The following is a 13340-nucleotide window of genomic DNA, read 5'->3' as shown; positions in this document are numbered from 1 at the left end:
TGTCGGCTCCCAGACCGTAGTCGAGGAGGGCAGAAGCAACAAGCTTCAGGTTCAATAACCCACTTTAGCTTAAATGACTGGAGAGAGACGAGCTCTTCTTGGGAGGCCCTTGCATTTATTTAGCTTCAATCAAGAGAGACGTGATGTATGAAATACATGTTTATTACCGGGACACATGATATAGGAAATAGTGATAGGCCCCGGTTTGCAGGATGATCATTCGGGAGGGGAAACCCGCTCCGATGAACCCCCCGGGGTCTAGACACTGGTGGTGGTGATAAGTAGTTTGGTCTGATCTGAGGGGAGAAGGTTTAGACTTGGCCCTGTGTCAGGAGACGGAGGCGAAGGGGTGCAGAAGGGTTGTGCGTTGACACCTGAAATGACAACTGACAGAGAGGGAAGAGCAGATTTAAAGGGGTTAGCGGGTGCGATGATTGGCTAGCTGGGGAGTAACGCCCCTGATTACTTATTGGGAGAGGGGAAGGTATTGAAATTACGTGCAGCACCAGGGAATATTGGTCTTCCTAATTGAACTTGCGCTAAGCTTCATTTCAATCAGGAGAGACGTGATGTATGAAATACATGTTTATTACCGGGACACATGATATAGGAAATAGTGATAGACAGATTACTACAATTGAATGTACTGATGTTTGGCGATTAGGCCCCGGTTTGCAGGATGATCATTCGAGAGGGGAAACCCGCTCTGATGAACCCCCAAAATAAGTGAAGTATGGAGTAATGAGATGTGAAGCATTTCTTACCTTACGGGCTGATTGCGGAGATCTGTGGATGAAAAGAGAGATAGCACAGGGACATGATGAAAATGCCGGAAACACCGCCGGGTGTACGTGAACACTGACCATGGTTAACGCACTGCGTAGCGGGGTTAAACAGACGCTGACCCACTGGCCGCAACCTGCACACGCAGGGTTGAACATGACGCTGACCCACTGGCCGCAACCTGTACACACAAGGTTAAACATGACGCTGACCCACTGGCCGCAACCTGTACACACAGGGTTAAACATGACGCTGACCCACTGGCCGCAACCTGTACACACAGGGTTAAACATGACGCTGACCCACTGGCCGCAACCTGTACACACAGGGTTAAACATGACGCTGACCCACTGGCCGCAACCTGTACACACAGGGTTAAACACGATGCAGACCCGGAGGTCGCAAACTGATGTGAAGGTTTAAACGCGAACACTGTGACACGTAAATGTGCTGACTTGCTAAGACCACCACCAGTTATATGCATAAATACCGTTAAGGTTTGAGGGAACTTTGGATAGCCAGCATGGCACTGATGTCCGGGCGAATGTAGGATGTGAAGGCAGAAGAGGACCACCGTCCGAGTTGTTGCAGGGATGAGGAAGAGACGCCTTGATTGGCAGCAGAGGTAGCTGCGCCTATCCTGAATGAATGCCCCGAGAATAATTGGGGTGATAAGCCGGATTTAGAGAGAACTTGCTTTAAATAATAATGGAACCGGCGTTGAGTTAAGGGAATATTCTCTGGAAGAAGAAATAGTGGTGAGAGAGGATTTGTGGAAGATCTGAGGTGCAGAAATTTGATCATGGGTTTATAGGGGCAGAACGGGGAATCATTGCGAGCTGCGGTAACGGAGCAGGCGCCTCCGCATTTGGAGTGCTTAAGCTGTAGACTAAAATGGCTAGCGTAGAAAGATAAGCCGGTAAAGCAGACGTCTTGATTGGGATCGAAAGTTAGGGAAGCTGTGGCGAACTCGCCTGGTCTGAGAAAAGCATAGAATGCTAATAGAAATAATGCATCGAGTAGCTATCGACGTAGGGAGAAAATAATCCTTCTCTAAGTTTGGAGAGCATGAGGCGCAGAGTGGAGAGTGTAATGGGTCGTCTATGGTCTAAAGCGGGGGGAAACGTTTTTAGAAGACCTTTAAGAATGAGTTTAACTGATTGGTTAGTAAATAGGCTGGGAAAGCTGGGATCGAAACAACGAACATTAAATTGAACTCCTGCTAAGAGGCCTCTGATGTATTGGGGTTTGAGGTGGCGATCAGTGGCGCAGTAGCACATGAAGGCACACACGGTGGATATAAGGACGGGTTTAAGTGAGATGCCTACGGAAAAACTAAAGAAAGCGAATATTCTCCATGCGGAGTCGTACGTTTTAAGGGTGGAAGCGGCTAAGCCCTTCCTCATAAAAAATCTGGCGAACTCTAGGTGCCTGGCTAATGGGCTCTCGTTTAAGAGAGAGAGAGGAGATGCAGGGGAGGGATCCCGACGGGTTGCAAGCTGGCTTCTGGGCAGAGATTCCGGAAGGTCTGGAAATGAAAGCGAGAGAGGGAATCAGCCGCTGTGTTGAGGTGGCCGGGGACGTGACGAGCTGAGATGAGGAAGTTATGTGTAATGGAGGACTTGATGCTTCTCATGAACGGCATAATGTCATTGCACGGGGAGCGAGCTTTATTAATTATTCCGACCACTGATTGGTTGTCGCAGAGCACCGAGATGCGTTTCCGCAGCCAGAGGTGGCCCCACACGTAACAGGCAACAGCGATAGGGTAGATCTTGTGCAGGGCAGAGGACGAGCCATGATTGGGGAATGCGGCAGGCCATGGACCTGCGAACCACTCTCCCTGAAAGAAACCCCCAAAACCCACGGATGGGGCGGCGTCCGTGAAGAACCTCATTGAGTCGGAGGAATACACGAGGTCGTCATAAAATAAGGTGATGCCGTTCCAGTGAGCAAGCAGGAGAGACCAGAATCGTAGGTCTGAGCGGCAGCCTTGAATGAGCGCCCCTGGGGAATGACGCCCATGGCGAAGTTAGGGTGCCCGAGAAGAGAGAGCAGCTGTTGTTTGGTGATGATTTGTTGCTCGCAATATGACTTAGTAATGTCACGTATGCGCTGCAGTTTGTCGGTGGGAAGAGACGCTTTCATCTCTATGGAATCGAGTGTAATGCCTAAAAACTCCAGGCGTGTGTCGGGTCCTAGGGTTTTCTCTGCGGATAAGGGGACGCCTAGCTCCTGAAAGCAGAGTTTAAGTTTTGCCGAGGTTCCTGAGTTGTCCCTAGGGGGATCTACGAGGAGGAAATCGTCCAGTAATTGAAGAACAGATGGAATTCTGACGCTGTTCAGCAGGATCCAGCAAAGGGCTCCGGAAAAAGAATAAAAAATGCAGGGGCTACTTCTGCACCCGAAGGTTAGGCGGACGGCGAAGTAGAATTTAGATTCCCACCTGGTACCGAACATATTCCACTGAGACGGATGGATGGGAATGATTTTGAACGCATCGGTAATGTCTGCTTTGGAGAGCCAGGCTCCTTGCCCTGCAAGCTTAATTAGTTTGATTGCGTTATCAACCAAGGCATGGTGAAGGGAGAATGGCTCTGAAGGGATGAGGCTGTTAATGCTGCAGAACGGGCCGGAGCGGGGTGCGGACAGATCGAAAATCAGCCTTTTCTTCTCGGAGTATTTACGTGTGGCTACTCCTATTGGACTTGTCCGGAACACAGAGAACGGGGATGAGTGAAAAGGACCTATTAAGTATCCTTTGTGAAGTTCTTTCTCAATGAGCTGGGAGACTATGATGGGTTCTTCAGTGGCTGATTGCAGGTTTTTTGCAACGAAAGTCACAGAGGGGGGAGAGAGAACCCCGACCCTAAAGCCTTGGGAGAGCCCTGACAGGAGATAATCTACGAACACTGAATCTGGGTGAGTAGAGAGCGCACCGGCTAAGTGTGGGATGTTAATGGGAGTAGAAGGGTGATGTTTCAGAAGATTTTTCCACCACGTGGTTTTTGTGGCGGGAAGGTGACTCGGTGGCGCCTGGGGCAGACTGACTTCGGATGGGCCTCCCTGCAGAAACTGCAAATGTGGAGAAATGTACAATAAGGATAAACGCAGACGTTTTCGTTAAAGCCATAACAAATCCTCTCATTTTGCCTGTTCTGCACCTGACGATCTTGTCTATTATTCCCGAGATACGGCGTGGGGAAATCTCTGGAACCGGAGAGAGGCACTGATGGGCAGAAGGGGGAGGTGTGGCCCTGCGTCCCCCAACTAATGCATGAGGCGACTTGTTGCCCGCCGGTAGCCATCACAAGCAGCTCGGTGTCCAGCATGGACCAGTCCAGGCGAATGTTGCAGTGAGCTAGATGAAGCGCTGTGATAGCAGTAGAACGTGGATTTCCCGTATTTGAGATGGAGATCGCCGATAATGCCCAGATAAGCGTCTAACTCAGTTCTTCTTTCGGGGTAAACGGACCATAGGACATCGCGGAAGATGCCGAAAGCAACCAGGAATTGCCCTATGTTGAGATCTTTAAGGAGTCGGGGATCTGCGGACCTAAACACGGCAGTGAAGCTTCCTCCCGTGGCGATGGACTTGTCGCACTCCGGGGAAGGCAAGATTAATGTCTTTCCCTTCAAGGATTTTCGCTCTCAGCCGTGACGAAATGTAAGCGGCTTGGGGAATGTAAGGCCTACCTGAAGGAGGCGCTGGGAGTGCGGAAGCCAGGGAATGAGAGGGAACTACCAACTGTGGATGAAAAGGGCCCTGACCCGGCAAAAACCCTGGCGGCACCGGAGCAAAACCCCCGGCCTGGTTCGCGGAAGAGGTTGAAGCTCCAGCGGGGCCTTTATCCATGGCCTGAAGGAGAGCGTCGACTGACAGTATGGAGCTTGCCAGTTTTTTCAGGGTATTAGCTAAGCTATCATCCGTGAGGGGCAGGTTACCAGGGCTCCCGAGCTGGGCGGCGCTCGGTTGAGCCTGGGGGAGGGTGGGTCTTTTTGACAAGCGAGCTCGTGGAGGACTCTGCTTCCTTGTCCTTTTCCCCCCGCGGCTACGCCCGCGTCCTCACCCTGGTCTCTCGGGAGAGTTAGCTGGAGAGTTGGCTGAAGAGTTGGCTGGAGCTGCTGGCCTGGGCTGGGAGACCGCACCGGAGACTTGGTCCGAGAGTTCCCGAAGCTGGGAGAGAGGGAGATCTGGGGCTGCAGAAATGCCCGGCTGCAGCTATGGGAGATGAGGAAGTCAGCCTCTGCTGTTCGAGATCCGCCACGGGAAACCAGACGGGAGCTCGTGCGCCGGTGGCTTGAGGAGTTGGAATGTACTTCTGGAGGTACGTCAGAACCGGGATCGAAATCCTTCGGAAAAGCTTCGTTATCTGAACATTCTGTATTAGACATCTGAGTTTTTTTTTTGTCTTTTCTGAGTGTTTACGAGAGAGGAGTATCGAGGTACTACCAATTGTGCGTTGACACCTGAAATGACAACTGACAGAGAGGGAAGAGCAGATTTAAAGGGGTTAGCGGGTGCGATGATTGGCTAGCTGGGGAGTAACGCCCCTGATCACTTATTGGGAGAGGGGAAGGTATTGAAATTACGTGCAGCACCAGGGAATATTGGTCTTCCTAATTGAACTTGCGCTAAGCTTCATTTCTCTTCTGTTTCACAAAATACATCACAGACCTCTGTTTTTCTGCTTCCTCGTTTCACTTCCAGAAACATACACACGTTCCGTTGGAACGACGCTGTGTCATGACGGCCCGTCAACACAGCGTTTGGGGATTTTAGGGGATCCTCTAGGGGGGTCCTCACCTCCCGGGAAGATTTTTTTTTAGTTAAAAGCATCAATCTGGTGAACTTTGAGAGCAACATTAGGAGATCTATGGATAGATCTCTCAACATCCATATGAAACAGAACTGTAAGCAGATTTCTTTTTCTTTATGGATATTTTACAAATCACTCCTTTCAAACTGTATTCTTGTTTATTAATAACAACTTTTATTTACTGTCATATGGTATTTTATACCTGTTTACTTTATTCTCTTGTTTTTTTATAACTATAATGATCATATAAAGATGTGCTTTTACCTCACTGGTTGGAGAAAAAGCTTCTTATATTCGTTAGCATAGCTAGCTAACCAGATGCTAATAACAACAAAGTTATTGACTGTATGATCAGTATGACAGATGTGAACAGATCGCCACTGGGCTTTCAACTAAAGACACAGCCACGAAAAAACTGCGGCATGTGTACGGCTCCTTATGGGTACTGCAATTTTTAGAAGTGCCGAAGCGACGTTCTGATGCTCTCCTTCAGAACTGCACCCCTGTCAGACGAAACATATACCACGTGATGACACGTTAGGCTCGTGTTGTGTTCAAGGACCCTGACCTTGGCCAGGAAAAACAGGCACTCGCTTGTTTAATTTTTTTGCAGTCTAGATTTCTTAAATTCTTTTATTTTTTGCGTGTGTTTATAAATTACCTCGAGGGCCGTACCAAATGGTCTCGCGGGCCGTATAGGGCCCGGGGACCGGAGGTTCCCCAGCCCTGCGGTAGATGAACAGAGACTGATCATACAGCACCGAGTGATTTACTACCGCTATAATGAATTTTTCCTCAATTTTTTGGAATATGAGGAAATGACCTGCGTAGTCTCTCCCAGCGCCGGAGATAGTGAGCACTTCTCCTTTGCCGAGATAATCCATCCCACCTCACAGGTGTGGCATATCAAGATGCTGATTAGACAGCATGATTATTGCACAGGTGTGCCTTAGGCTGGCCTCAATAAAAGACCACTCTGAAACATGCAGTTTTGCTTTATTGGGGGGGTCTGGGCGGGTCCGAAAACCCTAGGGTTAAACCCTAACCCTAACCCTAACCCTAAAATGTCCCCCATTGAGCATGTTTGGGGTGCTCTGGATCGGCGTATACGACAGCGTGTTCCAGTTCCTGCCAATATCCAGCAACTTCGCACAGCCATTGAAGAGGAGTGGACCAACATTCCACAGGCCACAATCAACAACCTGATCAACTCTATGCAAAGGAGATGTTTTGCACTGCGTGAGGCAAATGGTGGTCACACCAGATACTGACTGGTTTTCGGCCCCCCCAGACCCCCCCAGTAAAGCAAAACTGCAAGTTTTTATTGTGGTCAACCTAAGGCACACCTGTGCAATAGTCACGCTGTCTAATCAGCATCTTGATATGCCACACCTGTGAGGTGGGATGGATTATCTCGGCAAAGGAGAAGCGCTCACTATCACAGATTTTTTCAGATTTGTGAACAATATTTGAGAGAAATGGTTATTTTGTGTATATAGAAAATGTTTTAGATCTTTGAGTTCATCTCATGAAAAATGGGAGCAAAAACAAAAGTGTTGCATTTATATTTTTGTTCAGTGTAGCTCCTCCAGCGTGATAGGTGACTCCAGTGTTTTGGTGTCATCTAATGATAATGTAGGGAGGCCTAACCCGCTAAAAAATTTGGCGAAGTCTTCGTCAGAAGGAACTGAGCTACATGAATACAGTTCTTTAAAGTAATTTTTAAATGTTTCATTTATCTCCTCTGTAGAAGATACTATTCCACGTTTATTACATCTGATTGCTGGTATGGTCCTTCTAGCCTCTTGTTGTTTTAAAGTTAATGCCAAAAGGTGGCTTGGTCTGCTGCCTTCTGCATAATACTTGTGTTTGGTTATATGGATCATATATTCTGCCCTGTGTCTTAATAGGTCGTTAAGTTCTGCTTGCTTTGTTTTGAGCTCAATTTCTATTGTTGTTGTGTATCTCTCTTTTAGGACTTTTTCCAACATATTACATTGTTCTTCCAGGTGAGAAATATTTTGCAGTCGGCTTTTATGTAGGTGGGAACTGAACCGTATAGCATTATTTCGTATAAAACCCTTGATGGTGGCCCAGACCACCGTGACATCTGTGACGCTATTCTTATTCAAGATTATAAATTCGGTCAGTTTTGATCTCAATTGCGATATAAATTTGTTGTTCTTTAAAAGGGTCGAGTTGAACCTCCATCTAGTAGCCCCATTTTTTACATTTCCAAAGTTAAAATTAGCTAAAATTGGGTTGTGATCGGAGCGATGTCTGGGTAGGAACTCAATTGACTGTATTGAAGGCATCAGCCCAGAAGATACAAGAATGTATTCTATTCGAGAGAAGGTTTTATGTCTCGTGGAAAAAAATGTATAGTCTCTCGCAGATTGATTATGCACCCTCCACACATCAATTAAGTTTAAGTCTGTTATAAAGAGATTAAGTGCTTTGGAAGCAGATTCTTGAGAACTTGATAGAGTTGCAGCAGATTTGTCAAGGTTATTGTTTACAAAAGCATTCATGTCCGACCCAACATATAATTGGTAGTCATTTAACTTCAGTAACTGTGAAGTGACTGAGGGAAAAAAATCAGCTTCAGATACTGTCGGGGCATATATGCTAACAAAAGCCACTTTTTTTTACCTTGAATAGATGTGCAGCAATAGGCTAGACGTTCTTTATTGTCAGAGCCAATCCTTTCAATTGATACATTTATGTTACGCCTCACAAGTATCATAGCTCTTTTAGTGCGAGTGCCATCAGTTGATGCAACAATAGGTTTATAGAATCTGTTTTGAACCCTTGAAGTGTCATTAGGTTTAAGGTGTGTCTCCTGAAACATTGCAATATCTATCTTCTTTCTGCGTAAGAAATCTAAGATTTTTGAACGTTTATACCACTGGTTCTCAACGGGGGCGGTACCGCCCCCCAGGGGGCGTTCAGAGAACATCGGGGGGCGCTGGAAGCAATATTTTTGAAAGGGGGGCGTTGAGGTGTTCTTGGGGGGCGTTCACGCATAATGTCTTTTTGTCATGAAAAACGCTGGCCACAGCGTCTTTTCCTGTACAAAAAGCAGCTGTCAGCATCTTTTGTTGCTATAGGAAACCACAACTCTGCTTGCGATTGGTCAGCTGTCAGCAGTGTTATTACGGGTACGTTCGTAAATGCACGAACGGTCAGTCCGCTCGGACAACCCGTCTGTTCCGCCAGAGCACCCAGCTGTGAGCGCTCAGAGCGCAGCGCTCTGGACTGTGGAACGGGGACGCTCGGAGCGCTCTGAGCGCATTTACGAATGTCCCCTACAAAAAGCAGCCGGGAGCGGACCGGAAGTCGTTGTAATTTTGGGATCGCGACTGTTAATAATCTGTGTCACTTTGTTAAATTTTGATATGTTTTGATATGACAAATTCCACTAACAGATTCGAACTAAGTGGTCAGTTTATGAAAATAATACCCGTTTCTATGTCTGCTACGACATGGAAGAGCTGGCTAGCCAGGCTGCTCCACACAGAGCTCTGTTTGTTCAAAATTACAACGACTTCCGGTCCGCTCCCGGCACGATGTCTTGTCATGTCACCAACTAGCCCTCTAGCGTTTGCCGCCATATCGTGACACTACCCCCCCCCCCCCTAAATATTAGCATCATAAAACAACAAAAATCATATCACATCAGCAAAATGGCCGCGAAAAAGATAAAATGCAGACAGTACTCTATTGAATATCTTAGCTATGGCTTCATACCGTCTCCTACCAATGCAATACTCCCAATGTGTTTACTTTGCGAACATGTATTTTCCAATGAGGGAATGAAACCCTCACGTTTAAAGGAGCACCTTACCAAGATCCACCCGGATAAGGCAGATAAGGAGCGACGGTTCTTCCAGGCCCTCAAAGAGAAACATGGTAGGAGCACCATCAGCAGTCTCTTCGCTAGGAAGACCACCCAGACTGACAGCGGGCTAATAGCGTCATATAACATCTCCTTGCTGATAGCCAAATGTGGGCAGCCGTTCACAATCGGAGAGAAGTTAGTACTCCCTGCCATCAAAGAGGTCATATCTACTGTGATGGAGCGTGATCCCACACAGGTGCTGAAATCCATCCCACTCAGTAATGACACCGTAGCACGCAGGATTGATGAAATGGGCGCTGATACAGAGGAGCAGCTGTGTGCCATCCTGCGGGAAACTCCATTCAGCCTTCAGCTGGATGAGACAACCACTTCTGACAACAATGTTCTGTTGATGGCCTATGTCCGCTATAGCACCTCCAAAAGTCAGGAGATGGCTGAGGAATTTTTATTTTCCAAATATCTGGTCACAGACACCAAGGGCCATACCATTTTTAATGCACTGGATGCTTATCTACAGGAGAAGTCAATCCCGATCAACAACATCCTTGCATGTGCTACTTTCGGTGCGGTTGGCAGGTACCGTGGCTTCACCACTCTGCTGAAGGAGCAGGACCCGCATGTCCTCACAGTCCACTGTGTCTTGCACCGCCACAACCTTGTGGCCAAATCTAAAAGTCCACCTCTCCACGAGTCTCTCAATGTTGCAGTAAAGGCAATAAACAAAATAAAAGCCCACGCCCTGAATAACAGATTGTTCCGACAGCTGTGTCAGGAAAATGATGAGACCTTTGAGCGTCTTCTTATCCACACTGATGTCCGCTGGGTCTCAAAAGGAAACTGCCTTGCTCGTTTTTGTGAGCTGTTTGACAGCATCGTGGAGTTCCTGGAGGAGGTGGATGCAGCTCTCGGGGAACAGGTGTCATCCAGCCGCTGCGACATCATGTACCTCGCAGACTTCTTTGGCAAAATGAATGAAGTCACGCTGAAGCTCCAAGGAAAAGGAGTTACTCTGATCCAGAGCAAGGCGGTCATCCACAGTCTCACCTCCAGGCTGGATCTATACCGGCAGAGCATAGGCAGGAGGCAGTTTGCTCATTTCCCGCTGTTGACCAAGGTGATCTAGCCTAGGCTACTAAATAATGATAATAATAAATAATACATGTAATAAATGTAGGCTACTCTATGCAACACTATATTTTTGTTCCTGGTTAGTATAAATAACTTATGTTCTGAATGTATTATGAGAATAAAGAAACATCAATTAGTAAACTAATTAGCAATAAAATAACCAATTTAAAATCGGATGGAAACATTCTGCACCGATAACAATTTCCTGGTTATACTCATTGCAGGTGTCTGAGGCTCTTACAGATGAGCGCCTCCTCATTTACACAGACCACCTGTGGATGGTGAATGCCGACTTGAAGATCCGCTTCAGAGATCTTTTGGACCTCGATGTTCCCACCTGGGTGGTGCAGCCCTTTCAGGCGGACGTGGCGGAATGCGAGCCAGCAATACAGGAGCATCTCATCGACATCCAGAGTGATGATGAGGCCCAGGCTATTTTCCGCACCTCTGGCTGGGGCAACATGTGGGTCAAATACTCTCAGCGTTACCCGGCTCTCTGGAAGAAAGCGAGGCTGCTTCTTCTGGCTTTCCCAACCACATACCTCGTGGAGCAGGGATTCAGCCAGGTCCTCCACATGCAGTCCAAGTACCGCAATCGCTTGAACTTGACGGCCTCAGGTGCACTGCGACTGAAACTAAGTTCTCTGCAACCCGCAGTGAAGAAACTGGCGGAGATGAGAACCACCAAGCGCAGGGCTCACACTAACCTTCCCCCCCCCCGCAATTTGGCGAAATGCAACACCTTTCCGACCTGTTAGTTCTGTAGGCCTAATGTACAGTTTTGTAGCCTACTGTTTGTTCTGCACTGGACATGTGTGAAATTGCTGCTGTTCCGTAGCAGTCTGTTTGTAGTCTCTGCTCTTGTCTGAGTTTGTTTAACACTCATAAATATCATTTTTATTCACATTCACATGGCTTTTCTGCTCTCTGGTAAACTAATGATAATGATATTCCAACTGCCCAGTTAAATCAAATCTATTATTTGGCATTCAGTGACATGCTTTTTAAATGATATAACACAGAATATTAGTCAACATTAATATTCAGGGAAGAAAATAAGTCTACTTTTTTTGATGGGGGGCGGTAAGAGACCTGGATAATGGACAGGGGGGCGCTGGCCCAAAAAAGGTTGAGAACCCCTGGTTTATACGGAGAGTTAAGTCGTCTTACATTAAATGATACAATATTCAAATGTTCCAATGTATCTGTATGTGTATTTATTCCCTGGACCTGTTGTGAGTTGGTGGTGGATCCCTGAGTTACAACCCTCCCTTTCCCCCCCCCATTCGACCCTCTTCTTGGTAACATCTGTGAGCGTCACTTAGCTACGTCTAACACTGATTGTTCCCCCCCTTGCATAAAGATAAAGCATAGCAGGTCTCACAAACAGTAAAACTGAGGAATAGAAAACCTCTTTCAAACCGATCAACCTGTATCATTACAACCATCCCCCTCTCGTTCTCATGAAATGGTATAGCCCATATACAGACCGTTGCCTGCCGATGATGTCATATCACGCGCCCATGAATGTAAACAGTGGAGGCACGAAAAAGTTTTCAAAACACGCCTCCAGCTTCCCAAGCCTATTCCGTTATAATGTACATTATGTATGCTGCATATCACTCGCATTTAAAGTATATAGTATGGGCGGAATATTACCTTAACACCATATAAACATGGCAATTAAACAATAACATTAGAACTCTTATCTGCAATAATTTGAAAATAAACTGGCCCCTATTTCAACATTTTCAAGTATGGAGGCTTAACGAACATTGTCCAATATAAAATAAGCATAGGACATCACCTACATATCGTCTACCTGCCCATAGGTGCCAGACTTTCTCTGTCCTTATTGAAGATCCATCTCCTCCGTTGGCACAGGTAGCGTATTCAATGTCCAAGATCTTCTTGCATGTCCACCGTTGATTTAAGGGCTTCTCTCGCCTCTTCTGCCAAGTTAAATGACATCCTCGTGCCCTTGTTGTTCACTTTCAGAATTGCAGGTTATATGATGAACAAGTCGATCCACTTCTGTCGAAGTTTAGTGCGGATATCCTTGTATTCCTGTCGCTCCTGAGTCGTACTGGGGCTGTAATCGGCGAAGAACAACAGCTGTGTCCCGTCTTGGAGAGTCGGTCTAGCTTTCCTCGCGCCTTCAAGAATGGCCTGTCTGTCGGTATAGCGTAGTAGTTTGAGAAGCATGGTCCGCGATCTTGAGGTGTTGTTGGAGAAAATACAATGTGCCCTATCGATTTCCAGTGGATTATTGTTGGGGCTCTTGATTGAAGGTATCCAGATAGGCAGCATCTTTTGAAGGTAACCCCTGGGATCATCGCCCTCACCACCTGTTGGTAAGTTGACAATCCTTACATTGTTCATTCTGGACCTGTCATCCAATTCATTGAGCTTCCTTCGCATCTTTGTCACCTCCATGATACACATGCTAGTTTCCTTCTCATTCTTGCACACGGCAACCTGAATGCTGTCAATCTTATTGAAAACCGTGTCAAACTTTTTTGCGTGACCATCAGCTTGTTCTTTTAATGACCGGAGGATGTTGACGTTTTCGACCAAGTGCTTCTCTATAGGATTGAGAGCCTTCTCAATCGCACCCTTTAGCATGTCTGCTACTGTTCCCTGCAGAGTTTCCATCTCATCCGCGATAGCTTGCTTGATTAGCATAGCTATGTCGGTGGGTGAATCGCTAGCTTGCTGTTGTCTGTTAGATTCTTGTTTTTTAGTCT

General features: G+C 46.9%; 1 long non-coding RNA gene across 1 annotated transcript; it reads right to left on the bottom strand.

Moving 5' to 3' along the window:
- Positions 1-129: 129 nt before the first annotated feature.
- On the bottom strand, positions 130-12920 carry LOC307033710. Its single transcript, XR_013806628.1, has 3 exons — positions 12405-12920; positions 765-786; positions 130-386 (listed from the first exon to the last, which is right to left on the bottom strand). It is a non-coding gene; the product is annotated as an uncharacterized lncRNA (long non-coding RNA).
- Positions 12921-13340: the final 420 nt, after the last annotated feature.

The sequence above is a fragment of the Notothenia rossii genome (genome assembly GCF_949606895.1).
Source record: "Notothenia rossii genome assembly, chromosome: 3".
NCBI classification, from domain to species: Eukaryota; Metazoa; Chordata; class Actinopteri; order Perciformes; family Nototheniidae; genus Notothenia; species Notothenia rossii.
Note: the sequence above shows the minus strand (reverse complement) of the source record. Positions and strands in the feature narration are given on the sequence as shown.